Source organism: Prionailurus bengalensis, chromosome A3, assembly GCF_016509475.1.
Source record: "Prionailurus bengalensis isolate Pbe53 chromosome A3, Fcat_Pben_1.1_paternal_pri, whole genome shotgun sequence".
Lineage (NCBI taxonomy): Eukaryota > Metazoa > Chordata > Mammalia > Carnivora > Felidae > Prionailurus > Prionailurus bengalensis.
This window is the reverse complement of record NC_057354.1, coordinates 66,373,053-66,388,205: the sequence shown is the minus strand read 5'-3', so window position 1 is coordinate 66,388,205 and position 15,153 is coordinate 66,373,053. Positions and strand designations below refer to the sequence as shown.

Sequence of the window (15,153 nt, the reverse complement as noted above, 5' to 3'; positions counted from 1 at the left end):
CACCACAAGGTACTTTCTCCTCCTTTATAACACATTTCCCTACCACTCTTTTGCTCCAGCATTTTTTTAAAGTCTGTTTTTCTTTCTCACTGCTTTGTAACCCTACCTCTATGTTATATCAAGTATCCCTATATGTGTTGATCTGTTCATGAGCTCTCTATTCTGTTTCAGTGGTCTATTTCTCTATGCCTGTGCCAATGACACATTGTCTTAATTACTATGACCTTATGGTAAGTAATAATCCCTGATAGGACAATTCCTTCACTTTGTTTTTCTTATTTCACTCTCATATGAATTTTACAATAAGTTTACCAAATCCTACATGCAATAATGTGTTGGGATTTTGATTGGAATGCTTTGAATCCACATATAAATTTGTGGAAAATGACATCTTTACAATGCAGACCTATCTATCCACGAATATAGTATACCTCTGCATTTTTTAGAGTATCCTTTAGTGTCCCTCAATAAAGTTTAATAATTTTTTTATAGAAGTCTAACATACAGGCCATTGGAGCCCTGTGTTGCTGCCATGTCTTTTGGGGCCAGCGTGAATGTCCTGCAATGCCTGATGGAGCAGCTCAAGCTGGATGCCGGTGTGGAGAGTATCAAGGCCTCACAGGCACCTGCAGAGCTTCAACAGTACTGCACGTAAAATGCCTGCAAGGATGCCCTGCTGGTAGGTGTTCCAGCTGAAAGCAACACTTTCTGGGAGCTCAGATCCTGTGCTTTATTCTAAAGGCTGGGAAGAAGTTTCCTGAGGAATGCTTTTAAGCGTAAAGTGATGGATGACTGCTTCTAAGTCTCAAGAAAACACTTTTTTCCAGCCAAATGACTCTTAGATATTTCGGGGCTGTCCTGTGGCCTGGTCCTATAGCCAAAATTCTACAGAAATTGATGAGTTTCTACTCGGATAAGAGAACTGAGTGAAAGAATGGACTTTAGATAATAATGGCCTGATTCTTTTGGTAAAGTGCTTCTATATTTAAGACAAACAAAAATGTTACCACCAAATATACTTTTTTCATGAGCAAATTACTAGTGTTTCTATATCTGGAATATCATGTTTGTTTTATTGACTAGATGTTTACAGTTTGGGAAGGAAAACATTTTTGTTAAAAAATTTGTATTTTGTTAATTTGTTGTTCCTAAGATTTTTATACCATAACAAAACTTGTTATTTTCTCATGAATTTAACAGTTTCTAAATGAAGACAAGCAAGTATAAAACTGGGAGAAGAATAAGTTTTATTGATCAAATGATGTCTTGATTTTTCTAAATGAGAAGATTATTTTATTTGTAACACTAAACATGGGAGCTCTTTCTTAGCAAACATATTTGTAAAGATTCGGTCTTTATCTTAAGTTCCTCTACTTTGTTGTCGTGGTTGTGTCTTAAAAAAAGGTACATCATTTCATGTCTTAAAAAATGTTTACATGTGATCTTCTGAACATTGCAAATGATTAAAAACAAAATAATGGAAAATACTACAACCTAAATTCTTAATGTCACAAGTGTTTTACTTTGATGATGTGCTTTGATTTAATTTGGGACACTGAAAAAGATTTTTTTAACGTTTTTATTTTTGAGAGAGAGAGAGACAGAGAGAGAGAAAGAGCATGACTGGGGGAGGGGAAGAGAGAGAGGGAGACACAGAATCTGAAACAGGCTCCAAGCTCTGACCTGTCAGCACAGAGCCCAACACAGGGCTTGAACCCACTGCCAACCACGAGATCATGACCTGAGACGAAGTCAGACGCTCAACTGACTGAGCCATCCAGGTGCCCCAATTTGGGACACCTTTAAAAGATACTTTGTGTTTGTAGTAATCTTTAATGAGCTTGGAAATAAAATTCTGCTTAATTAATCACTTTCGGGGCGCCTGGGTGGAGCAGTCGGTTGGGCGTCCGACTTCAGCCAGGTCACGATCTTGCGGTCCGTGAGTTCGAGCCCCGCGTCGGGCTCTGGGCTGATGGCTCAGAGCCTGGAGCCTGTTTCTGATTCTGTGTCTCCCTCTCTCTCTGCCCCTCCCCCGTTCATGCTCTGTCTCTCTCTGTCCCAAAAATAAATAAACGTTGAAAAAAAAATTTAAAAAAAATTAATCATTTTCTAAGAAAAAAAGTATAACATAAATTTTGTTAGACTCATTCATAAATCCCTCATTTTTGTTGCAAATGTATATGATCACTTTTTAAAAAGTTCATTTTCTCACATTAGTTGTTCATGTATTGAAAAAAACTCATTGTTGGTATGTTAATTTTATACCCAGCAATCCTGCAAAACATTCTTACTAGGTCTAATAATATTAGTAGACTCTTGGATTTTTATTCACATAATATTATTTGTATACATTTAAAGTTTTGTTTCTCTATTTCTCAATCTTAGCCTTACATTTTTTTTTTCTCTTTATTTAAATGGGAAGGACTTACAGCACAATGTTGATAGAAGTAGTGATAGTGACTATCCTTGTCTTTGTCTTATTTTCTATCTCAAAGGCAGTGGTTGGACAGGATGAACTCTTGAGTGCCTTCCAATGTGAAGATCTTGATTCTCCCTATGATCATATTCTTTCTGGATAAGACAGATACTAAGACTTCTGGAGTCTTTCTCCTGGTCCAGAGTAAAAGTCATAATTTGTATCCAGACCTTTAATAGTTGCAAATGTCCAGCCTGAGTGTAGAAGATCCTAGAATTTGATCTCGTATTCTCCAACTTTTCACACTTGTTGAGTCATTTCCTCCCAAAAGTCAGTTCCGCCCCAAACTCAAACTATTTCTGGTTCCCATTTTGAATCATGACTAATATTCAAAAAAAACTATGATGGTTGTGCCCATCTTCCTTTTTAAAAACTCTCCCTGATGTCCTTCAAGGAGGGAGAGGAGGAGAGTGACTTTGCTCCCCAGTCTAAACCCTGCCTGAAAGACCAGTCATGCTACATTGTGCTATCTTCTCTGGGGTGTCTAAGCTACATCCAGTGGTAAGAACACCAGGTATAGCATAACTGGACTCACCTGATTAGCCCTCTTTCATCAGAAGTGCCTAATATTCTAGTCTACTTTTATGAAGGTGATAAAACAAACAGCTATTGGAAGAAGGCTTGTAAAATAAGCATTGGAGACTAGTGTTCACCAGGTTGTTCAATCTTTCTTGTATAGAAAGGAGGCATAGAATATAGTTGACCTTTGAACAATATACAGGTTAGGGGTGCCAACTCCCCATGCAGTCAAAAATTCACAAACAACTTTTGACTACCCCAAACTTAACTACTAATAGCCTACCATTGACTTAAGTCATACTGATAACATAAACAGTCAACTAATACATATTTTGTATGTTAAATGTAATATGTACTGTATTCTTGCAATAAAGTAAGCTAAAGAAAAGAAAATGTTATTAAGAAAAGCATAAAAGAAAATACATTTACAGTACTGTACTGCAAAAAGTCCTCAGGACCTGTGCAGTTCAACTGTAGTGCTCAAGGGTCAACTGTACATTTCTTTTGATATTTAATATCAGCATAGTTCATTTCTCCTGTTGAACTACTATGTTTCTGCAATGGGGTTAACACTTTTAGATGAATTTTCATATCCTGTAAATCTTGTTATTCTGGGTTTTTTTTGTCCACTGAAGCAATGTTTGGGGCAGGCAGTGAGAGGAAGGCACATAAAATACTTTAATCAATTTGTCCAGATTAGATTTTTGTCTGCATCTGTAGCAAGATTCTTGGATGGAATGTAGTCATCGTTAAGAGGAAAGGCTTTCTATATTCCTTTAACTCTCATTTAACACAGCAAAAGTTAGGTCTGCCTGACTAGTTCTGAGAAAATGGAGAGGGGAACACCTGTTCCTTCTATTCTGATAGACTGTGAGAAGGAGAAAAGGATAGAGAGGGAATAGGTAGACAGGCAGCAAGGTTTTTCTCTGCCACTACCATTCTTGCCTCTACCATCTTCCCCACACACAACTTGGCATGTTGGGAATTTCTGAATCATCCAGAAAAGCATGAAGGACATAGTGTCTGGGCCAGGTGGGTCCTTATCCAGGCATGTGGGGGAAGACCACAAGTCCAGGAGAAGCACCCACATGATAGCATGGGGGTACAGCAGGAAGTGGTGGGTAGAGAAGCCTGAGATAGCACCAGAGTAGGTGCTGAGAGAGCTAGCAGAATGGCAGAAGATAGGCCTGGGGATAGACCTGGTGACAATAGGACCAAGAGGTCACTTGGGCAACTGGCAGGGACCATGGCCTCGAGTGTTAGTTATATCCTAGCATAACACCCCAGAAAGCCAGAAGGGACCCATCCTACTGTGGTGGTCATCAGCTCAGGTAGCTGGCTAGTCTAGCCTCTTGTGAAGGAGACCAGTGAGGATCTGGGGCATGCCACAGGAACTCAAGGACCCTCTCCTGGTTGCCATGAGGATCTTGGTCAGAACCATTCACCACAGTGGGTTCAGGAAGCAGAGAAAGCAGACTCCCAAAGGTTGAGATTCTCCCAAGTCATCCAAATTACTTAAAAAAGACAACTTTAGTTACTGATATTGGAAGTTTACCAATTTAGACAAAATTTAGTTTCTATTCCCTCACCCCCAACTCTGGGCTAGATCCCTAGTGGAACTGATAAGAAAGAACAGATTACTTATAAAGCAAATGAGGAAACTACATTTACCCCCCTACAATCACATTGTAAAGTGAGTACCTGTGCCTCAGTACACATCTTTTTTATGAAACAGTATTATTTATCTTCTCGTGGTCTCTTTTTAGTTTTAGAGCAGAGTTGCATGTTATACTCAAAGACAGCAAATATTCTCATTTAGGCATGGAAAGAGCACAGGTTTGGAGTTAGGCAGGCTGTAGTTTGTAGCACAGGCTTGCATTCCTCTGGGGGAGCCTAGGCACTTTAACATTTATGGGCTCCTTCCTCCATTAAAAAAGTAAAAAGTGTATTTTATAACTAAATTGTTATAAAGAAATATTAATTTCTATATTAAAACATTTTCTTCACCTTAAGCTTTCTTCTTCCTCTTTTTCCCCTCTCCCCCTCCTCCTTCTTCTCTTTCTCCTTCTTCTTCTGATTTTATAAGAAATTTTAAGACATTTTCATGGGCTCCTGAAAGTATCATGGGCCCCAGGTGCCATGCCTATTGTTTCCGTACTTGCCCTGGCACACCTCTTTGTTCTTGTTTTTCTCATCTGTAAAGTGGGGTTGTCGGATTAAATGACAGAATGCATTGAAGAACATGGCACATGGTGATAACATTGGTTTCTTTTCTTTTTGGTTTCTTTTCCATGGATTTTACTTTCTATTTTAGTGATCTTGCTGCATGTGTGGTTTTCATTGTGAGTCACCTTCAAATTCTCTTTGGAAGTAGAGGGGGTATAACTTATAAATAAAAATTCCTTTTTACTTCCTCAGCACTTAGCACAATGCCTTGCTTTATATTCTCAATCCTTGTTTGTTGACTGTGCTGGTAAATGGCTCCCTCCCTTCCCAGCCTCCACCCACCACCCTGTCCCACTCAGGCCCTGACATACTCCAAAAGCATCCTTTCTCCCTTTCTTTTTCCTCTTTTCTCTCCCTCAAAAAATTTTTTCCTTAGTGGCCTGTGTTCATTGGGCACCCACTGAGCATCACACCATTGAACCAGATGGTCTCCTCACACCCCGGTTGGGTAGCATCCTGGCCCTGCTCGGTCAGTGAGGAAGCTGTGGCTCAGAATATAAGGAATTTGCTCAATAAATGCTGAACCAAGGATATGAACCCTGGCCTGTCTGACCATGACATGGCATAATGTGTTAAGCCTCCATGATTTGCAGTTCACAGAGGACTACGTGGGGAGGTAACCCAAGGAACGCCTTTCCAGGGGTAAGGGAGATGCTTTTAGATGCTTTGCAAGGATTTCTTCATGCTGCTCAAATTAAATGTCTAAGTCCCTATAGGTATGTGCTAAGCTTTGCCATTGTCACCTGCTACTTGCCATTCACCAAGTTGGAAGTCTGTGCTGAAACCCCCTTCCTGAATGTTAGAGGGCAGTGATGCCAGAAGTAATGGGGAGCAATAATGAGCCACGGAGATCAAGCTGGGGGGTTAAAATGTTGTGTCCATCAAGAGAGGACTGAACACATTTCCTTCATAAGCTAGATACTTGAGTGCTTTTCCTCTGCCCAGCGTGGAGACTTTAAGATGGTGTCAGTGCATTCAGTGAGTGAGTGCGTGTGAGGGCTTAGAGCAAATAGCACCTGGCATAAATGTTGGCCCAACAGAACCAAATGCACACATTAAGCACCTACTGTGCTGTGTGCTGGGGAGAGGCACGCGAATAAAACATCTTCCCACAGATTCAAGAGAAGTCGAGGCAAAAATTGCCCTGTGATGGGATGGAATCTGCAATTAAAAAAAGCGAGGCATGTGAAAGCTTATTTATGTCCTATTACACAAGCTCCTCCATTCTCCGCCTCCACCCTCACCCCCAATCTGTCACATTCAGGGATCTGGGGCTCCAAGCATTAGAATGAATTAAATAGATTCAGTGGCATGTCGGGGCTGGGAGGCAGAGGAAAGAAGGTGGAGGAATGAGATGGAAGAACAAGTTAAAAAGAGAGTGGATATTGGCAGTCAATACACGAATCTCCTGGAGAAGAGACTGCGGGTCATATAGAGACCTGGAACGTTCCATTTGGAACCATCATGCTATTAATAATAGTGACAAAGTCTCACATTTCCTGAATGTGTCCACTGCCAGGCACCCTTCTAAGCCTTTTACACATATTAGCACGCATCATCTTCCAAATTACCTCGTGAGGTAGCTTCTTTCACAAACCCCATATTACTGATGAGAAACCAGAGAGGGCCAGTGACTTGAGCCAGAGTAATGCCACCAAGAGGCAGCCTCCCATCTGAGCCTGCAAGCAGCGGGGGACAGGTGAGGTCAGGGTGGGCCATGCAATACCACCACGGCCCCCCACCCCGAGGGGGTTAGGGCAGAAAGTGGGGAGTGGTACTGCCTCTGGGCTCACCACTGCTAACCCCGTGGCTTTGGCCAAGTTCCTCATCCTTTTTGTGTCTCTGGTTTCTCATATAGTAAATGAAGATAGATGATGATGATGATAGTGGTGGTGATGGTGATGGAGGTGGCACCCCTCATAGGGTGGTTGTGAGGGTTTAATATGATTCTGCACAAAAGGGGGTTAGCACAGTGCCTGGCCCCACAAGTGCTCGGTGAATGTCAGGTGTCCCTGAGACTACGATTTGTTTCCTAGAAGAGCTCCCACCATCCCATCGGCTTTGTGGCCCCCGTGGGACTCATGCTTACTCAGCACCAGTGTCAAACATCCAGCCTACCGCACTCGCACAGGCCAGCCTGCAACTTGAGGTGGGACCACAAAGAAGAGAAAGGTCGATGATAAGTGGCTTTGCCCATGGGGCCTGTCCCCAAACCCATAGCCATGTTGGGAGATGAGGATGGCTGGGCCTGCCCCGTGGAACACCTCAGACATGGGTGGCCTGTGACTGGCCACGGGGATGCTGGAGGACAATGGCTGGTTCCTACCTTCAAGTGGGCATGGTCTGGCTGGGGGCACATGGCTCTGCCATGCAAAGCAATAAGTAGACCAGGCAGGATTTCCCCAGGGCCCCACAAGTCCTGGCACTCAGAGAGCTGGTGTGAGTGGACCAGACAGGGAGAAGGCTAAGGGGCTGCAGAAAGTGATGTGTGTGTGTGTGTACGCGTGTGTGAGAGAGAGACAGAGACAGAGACAGAGACACACACACACAGAGAGAGAGAGAGAGAGAGAGAGAGAGAGAGAGAAAGTGAGAGAGAGAGAGGGAGAGAGAGATGACTTGGCTACCCCAAGGGCTTTGGTCGATCTCCACCTTTTTGACCAGGCATGTATGATTTTCTTTCTCCTTTTCTTCCTTTGTGTGAGGAGCAACCTTGTGGCCATAGGGGAGGCACAGCCAGGCCCGAGGGCTTCCTTTCCAGGGCTGCTCTGGGTTGGGCTGACTATGCAGTTTGAACATGCAGGGCTCCTGCTGCAGCATCCCCAGTAAACGGGCCAGTACAAAGAAGCCCTTCAGAGATGTGCTCACACAGATGATTCTGTCCCACCTGTCAACGAGGGAGGCCCGGCAACCATCTGTTAGATTCTTTATTCCCACCCCTCCCCTTTCATTTTTAACCACAGATTTTCACAGTTTGCATTACTTATTTAAATCTGTTATTTGAAAAAAACACATGTATTGCTAAGTCCGGCGATGGCCGCTTTTGCCCATTGAAGCCTGTCCTTTCCCATTCCCGGTAGCTGGCTGTGGCCCCATGGGAGACCCTCATGTGCAGGCCTGCGTGTCCCTTGACCAGGCTGGATTTAAGACTCAGAATTTAGGACATGATGCTCTGTACTGGAGTTGGGGGAGAGGGGTGCAGAGTCAGGATTTCAGCCTTGGGGCTTTGTTGCTGATTCTCCTTGTCCCTTACTGTGAAATTTAATGTGACACAACCATAAGACTAAAAATGAGTCCTCAGTTTCTTTTCTTTTTTTTTTAGAGAGAGACAGAGGCAGCATGAGTGGGGGAGGGGCAGAGAGAGAGGGAGAGAGAGAATCTGCAGCAGGCTCCAGGAGTCAGCACAGAGCCCGACACGAGGCTCAAACTCATGAACTGTGAGATCATGACCTGAGCTAAAATCAAGAATCAGATGCTTAACCAACTGAGCCACCCAGGTGCCCTGAGTTCTCAGTTTCTTGATCTCTCCTATGGGAGGTTGTCGATCCCTACTTTAATCCAGAGAGGACACTACATGTTTAAATTCAATGTTCTTCAAGTCATGCTGCACAGCCAGACCATGATTCAGTTATTCAGCACCTACTGTGTACCAGACACTGTGTACCAGGCACCAGAGATACCTCAGAGCAAGTGACAAAGTCCCTATTTCCATGGAACTGATGCTTTGGTGGGGGAGACAGAATAAAATCCAATAAGGACAACTTGGGGTCAATGCTGTAAAAGAAACAAATGGTACCATATAGAGAAAGAATAGTGAGGAGGACCTATGGGCGAGGAGAGTCCCTGGGGGAGCATGTGGAAGCTGGGATCCAGAGGATGAGAGGCAGGGACAGTCCTGAACACAGAAGGAAAGCAGGTGCAGAATCACTGAGGTACGAAGAGCTTGACATATTTGAGGGGCAGGAGAATAATCTGGGCCTGGGCCTCTTTCCCACGTCCTATCCTCAAGATCTTGGGTCCCCTCCTGGCCACCTCTGTCTTTGGAGCACCTCAAGAATGGGAATGATCAGACACCATACTTCTGCCATTCCTGCAGAACTCCCTGGAGGGCCTGGCCTCCCTGCTCGCCCATTGGTTAACTGACTGAACCACCCAGGTGCCCCATCCTACTTGCCCATTGGTTCCAGGTGCTGCCATGCCTGCTCCTGGCCAGGGGCCCGGAGATCTGAAACCTCCTCTCGCCCACATGTGCTTGCATCCCACCCTGCCTCGCTGCGGCAGCCGGCTCACCAGCCCTGCTGCCTTCTTGAGTCTCCAATCCCTCCCCGATAGCCTCATTACCCTGTTTTTCTTTTGCTGCAGCCACAAAGCTCCATTCACTGCTCCTGTCCAAACCTCCAGCCTGCAGCCCACTGCCAGGAAGGCACTACTTCCTATTGGCCTTTCTTCCTGGTGACATCTGATTTCTTCAAGGTCTCTTAAAATTTTTTAAGTTTATTATCTATTTTGAGAGACAGAGACGGAGAGAGAGAGAGAGAGAGAGAGAGAGAGAGAGAGAGAGAGAGAGAGAGAATTCCAAGCAGGCCCCATGCTGCCAGCGCAGAGCCCCATGTGGGGCTCAAACCCACGAAACCACAAGAGCCGAAACTAAGAGTTGGACACTTAACCAACTGCGTCACCCAGGTGCCCCTCTTCAAGGTCTCTTCAAATACCACTCTCTTCCACACCCCCAGATGCTTTCCTCTCTCCTTCCCCTATGTTTTTGGCACTTCACTATAACACTTAGCCATTGTTAGTATTTGAGTCCCTCTCCTCAGCTTCCCAAGGACAGAAGCACTTTTATATTTTCCTTCCTAGTACCTTAACAGAGTAGATTAATCAGTAAAGCTTCATTGAATGAATCCCTCCTGAGCCTCTTAGAATAACAGCCTCGTTCATTTATTCAGCATTTACCAAAGCTCTTTCAAAACTCTGTCCCCTTTAAGAGTAGGTTGTGAGCCACAGCACAGGTAGGGAGATGGAGAAAGGTTATTTGACTTACTCTAGATCACACACAAATTGGTGGCAGGTCTGGGACAGTCCTAATGTCCTTACCCCTAGCCAGAGCTCTTAAGCAGCCTCAGAGCACCCAAAGCTTGGAGCCAGAGAAACCCAAAACTTCTCAGTAATAAACATTAAAATATTAGTTGAAGGTACTCACCTCAGTCCAGTTATGACACAAACTTTTTGAAAGTTCATTGTTAGATATGAGCTAATACAGCCTTTCAGGCATTCATTAAGAAGCATTTGTTGAGCACCTATTGTATACTGAACTCTGTCCTCTGGGAGATACCAAAGAATTACAAGTCTTTCCTTCATAGCATTTGCAATTATTCAGGGGAAAGGACCCCCCAGAGTGACACAACGAATGGAGGATGGGAGTCAATATAAGGTAATATACAATCATATAGGTGCAGAAACTCTGGATGGCACAGGGTTATTCCAGAAAGGTCCTTGGAGAAGGCCCCAGGAGGTCATTGCCCCGGGAAGCGGGGAGTGAGAGCAGAGAGGAAGAGTGGAAATAAAGAGTAGGGACGGACAGGCATAGTGAAATGGGAGCAGCCCAGGGACTGGCTGCAGTGAGAAGCTTCATGGGGGCACCTATGGAAGTGTTGCTTCTGGGGACTAGAAGAGAATCTTGAGAAGGTCTTCCTGGATGTCTTATCCACAAGCATTTCTCTGTCTCTGTTTTAAGGAAAACTAACTCAATCTCTGCACAGAAAGGATGCCTTATCCCAGAGGATTCTAAGAATAAGCTCTATCTTCCAACTCAACTCAGCTCAGCTCAACTCAGCTCAGTTCAGCTCCACGCAATTCAGCTCAATTCAACTCAGCTCAATTTAACCTCTCTCTTTATATTACCTGCCAGTCATAGGTCATCACTACCTACCCTCAACTGCCAGAGACAAAAGTGGTGAAGCAGGTAAGACACACAGAGAACATTTCTTTCTCTTTTCTGTCCCAACGTCAATTGTGACATGTCATTCCCTTTTACCTCCTTCTTCTCCCCACCCACGGTTGGCAGTCTCCAGCCATGATAGGAAAGCCTCTGTAGGACACTCAGTTCAGGTAAGAGTGTGACTCCTCTTCTCCCCCTGCAAACTGAGCCCATGGTGAAATGGGCAGGAGGACAGAAGGCCTCACTGTAGGCCCACAGCCCCACCTGACCTGCCACTGAGGTTGTGCTGGAACCCTAGTGAGACTCCAAAGTGTCCCTAGCTTGGCTATAAAGGTTATAAGAAGGTTCCTGAAGGACTTAGCACATGTGAGTTGCATAGCAAAGCAGGTTTGATGGAGCCCTTCTCTATTCCTTCTTTCAGAGCCTTCCTGGTTGGGAAATAGGCAGAGCTCTACAACCTTTCATTCTGGCCTCGAGCAGCACTGATGCATTTTAGCAACTCTTTAACCCCAAAGACCTGTGGGTCACTGGGGAGCAGGTCACATGCATCTCTGGCTGAGCTCACTGGCCTTATCACAACGTCCTTGATCTGTTGTTCATGGCCTATAGAGGCCATCAGGTGAAAAGTCATACAGTCCCACATTGCTCCTCATGGGTCAACACAAGAGACAGTCACTGATGAAAACATCTATTGTGTTCCAACAAATATATTGGGGGAAATGTCCCCCATCTCTTTTTATAACTTCTCTCAATGTTTGATATCTTTTATTCAGCTCTAACCTGAATTTAGTCTCACACTATAATGCACACCAGTTCTTTTGGTCCATTCCTCAGAGACAGCCCACTGAGTGAGAAACTCCAGGCTCTGAACATTATACTGGGAGTGGGATGGTGCGGGACAGAAACAAAAGAAGAGGGGAAATCCCCCATAGCGATTTCAAAACAAGCAGAATTGTGGTAGATGCCACAATCACTATGATCACTACTGTTTATTAAGCACCCCCTCTGTAGTAGACACCCTTTCCGGACTTTACAAATATTCCACTTGAACATCACATGTAGACCTCATTAGCTATTCTACAAATGAGGAAACTGGAGCCTCAGAGATGAAGTTACTTGCCTGATGCCATAGTAGTCGAGGGCAAAGCTCATATCTACATAAAGGCTTACTATTTCAACCTTATAATATTCATCTACTTAAAAAAAAAAAAAACATTTGTGGAGTATCTACTACACGCCAAGCACTGTTGTAGGCATTGAGAACATGGGCAAATACAAACACAGATAAATATCCCTGCCTCACACATTTCAGAGACACTCACAGAATCACAGCTGCAGTGGGGATATAAGTAATCAGTACAGATGAATGAGACAGGCCCAGAGACACTGAGTGGCATCCTTGGTCACTTAGGATGTCTAAAGGCAGAACCAAGTGTCCTGACTTGGGCCTTTCCTTGCCATTCCCCCCACCTTTGGAATTCAACCTTTACCAGGCAGTCAAAAGGTCTTTTATTCCCTAGATTCCCTGGCTGGGAAGTCCTTCTCCATGCTTTGGAGGTGTTTTCCTTGCGTAGGACCTCTAGGCTTATGGCCTTGGGACCCTGGTGGGGCCAACGTCTGGTGTGCAGAGAGCTGCCTGGGTGCCTGCCACTTCCAGAGCACTCTGTTCCTTGCCCTAGACCTTCATCTTTTAGAAGTATGTAAATGCATGGCATTAATTTTTTTTTTTTTAATGATTGGTATTTATGAGGTTTCCCCCCCTGGGACCACACCATGTTCTGAAATGTGAACATGGCAAACAGGATGGATACATTTTTAGATCAGTAAGTACAACCAGATGTGTGGATGGGGCTGAAGAAACACAGCAAACTTTTGTGAGGTATGCAGAGCCCTTAGATGTGGCCTGGTTCTCTCCTCCCTGGGGAAATGAGTTCATGACTGGCAAAAAAAACAAACAAACCCACACAGGTCTAGGTACTCTCCAGATGAGTACCAGCTCCATGTAGCCCCAGCCAGGTGGGGGGCCTGGTCCTGCATCCGTCCACTCAGCTCTCAGTGACAGCAGATAACAGGCAGGTGCTTGACACGGTTCTCTCTTATCTCACTCCAACACACACAGCCACAAAACTGATGAGGAAAATGTGGGTCAGTCTGGCTCAGTAACTTGGCCACAGTCACACAGGTAGGCAGAAGGCAGGGCTGAGATTCACAGCAGGATGACTGCACTCCAAAGTGCATTTTCCTTAGACCACTACCTAATTTCTCTAGACCATCCTTTTGCCCCCAGGGGCATGCTGGCCAGGGGCGGGTGACTCGCAGGGATCCAGCAAGCTGGGGAGGCTCTGTCCCAGGTAACGGACAACTAGAAATACCTCCTGGCAGTGTTGGGGCAGGCAGTGATAAGGGCGCAGGGGATAAAAAGTAGTAGTCAGCCTTGAGGAATTCAAAACCAATGGCGAGGCAAGACACGGGTTCATCTATAAGTTGTGAGTGGCACATGTCAATACACAAATATGCTTCACTCTGCTCCTGGGGAAACACTTAAAGTGAGTGCTTTAAGAGTTCTGAACTGTGACCTAGAATAATGTGGGAGGCATTTGGATGGAGGGGTTTAAGCTGCACCTTGAAAGATGGGAGGAATTTGGAAAGAGAGAAGGGTGTCAAAAGTGTAAAAGGCTGAGTGTATAAAATGGCAGGAGCACAGCAGGGGATTAAAGAGGTGGGACTGGGGAGATGACAAATAATATATTAAGCACTGATCAAGTGTCATGAATGGTGCTGGGGGGCTTGGATGTATTAGCTCATTTATTTAAGTCAATTATATTTAGTTTTAACTTACATGTAAGAAAATGCATACACTCTAAGTGTACAGCACAGTCTCGGTGACCTGTGCAATAATACCAGGCAGTTTTGTGTCCATGAAATTGGAATTCCAGAAAGATACAAGAGAGGAGGAAACAAAAAAGAAGAAGAAGAAGAAGAAGAAGAAGAAGAAGAAGAAGAAGAAGAAGAAATTATGGCCATATTTTCTCTCCAAATTTGATGAGAACTATAAATGCACAAATCCAAATATCTTACACAATACGATTAAGTTTCTGAAAAACAGTGACAAAGAGAACATCTTGAAAGCACCCAGAGAAGAAAGACACATTTTGTACAAAAGAACAGAGAAAATTCATCACAGACTTATTATTAGAAACTATGCACTCCAGAGGACAGTGGAATGCATCTTAAAGTGTGTAAAGGAAAAAAAAAATATCAACACAGAATTTTAAATCTAGCAATAATATAATTCAAAAATGAAGGTGAAATGATGACTTTTTCAGACAGACAAAAAGATGAGGGCATTTGTTGCCAGTAGGCTTGAACTTAAAAAATATAACAGTTCTTCAGGCAGTAGGAAAATGGTGCCAGATGGAAACTTGGATCAACACAAAAGACTGGAGAGACCAGGAAATGGTAAATATGTGGGTAAAAATGAAAGACCTTTTTTTTCTCATTTAAAATTTTTACAAAAAAAAATAATGATTTAAAGCAAAAGGATACATTGTAGTGTTAACACATGCAGCAGCAAAATGTATGACAACAATAGCACAAAGTACAGGAGAATGGCAATATGGAAGGTTGGGATGTTCTGGTATTATATTCACATATAATAATATTTGAAGGTAGGTTGTGATATATTAATTTTATTTTAAACCCTAGAGAAACTGCTAAAAAAATAAAACAAGGTGATACAGTTTAGCAAGTCAATGGGGGAGATAAAATGGAATACTAAAAAATGCACAATTAATGCAAGAAAAAACAAAAAGAATAAAAGGGGAACAAGGAACAGATGGGACAAATAGAAAGTAAGTAGCAAGGTGGTAGATATAAACCTGACTCTATCAATAATTACATTAAATGTAAATGATCTAAACCCTTTCTCCTGATGAGCAGATGGGTTTCAGAAACAGACTCCCTCCCCCTTGAGGTGCCTCAGGGAAGGGGGTTTAGT

General features: G+C 43.8%; 1 pseudogene; it reads left to right on the top strand.

Moving 5' to 3' along the window:
• Positions 1–465: 465 nt before the first annotated feature.
• On the top strand, positions 466–844 carry LOC122496808 (annotated as a pseudogene).
• The last annotated feature ends 14,309 nt before the right edge of the window (positions 845–15,153 follow it).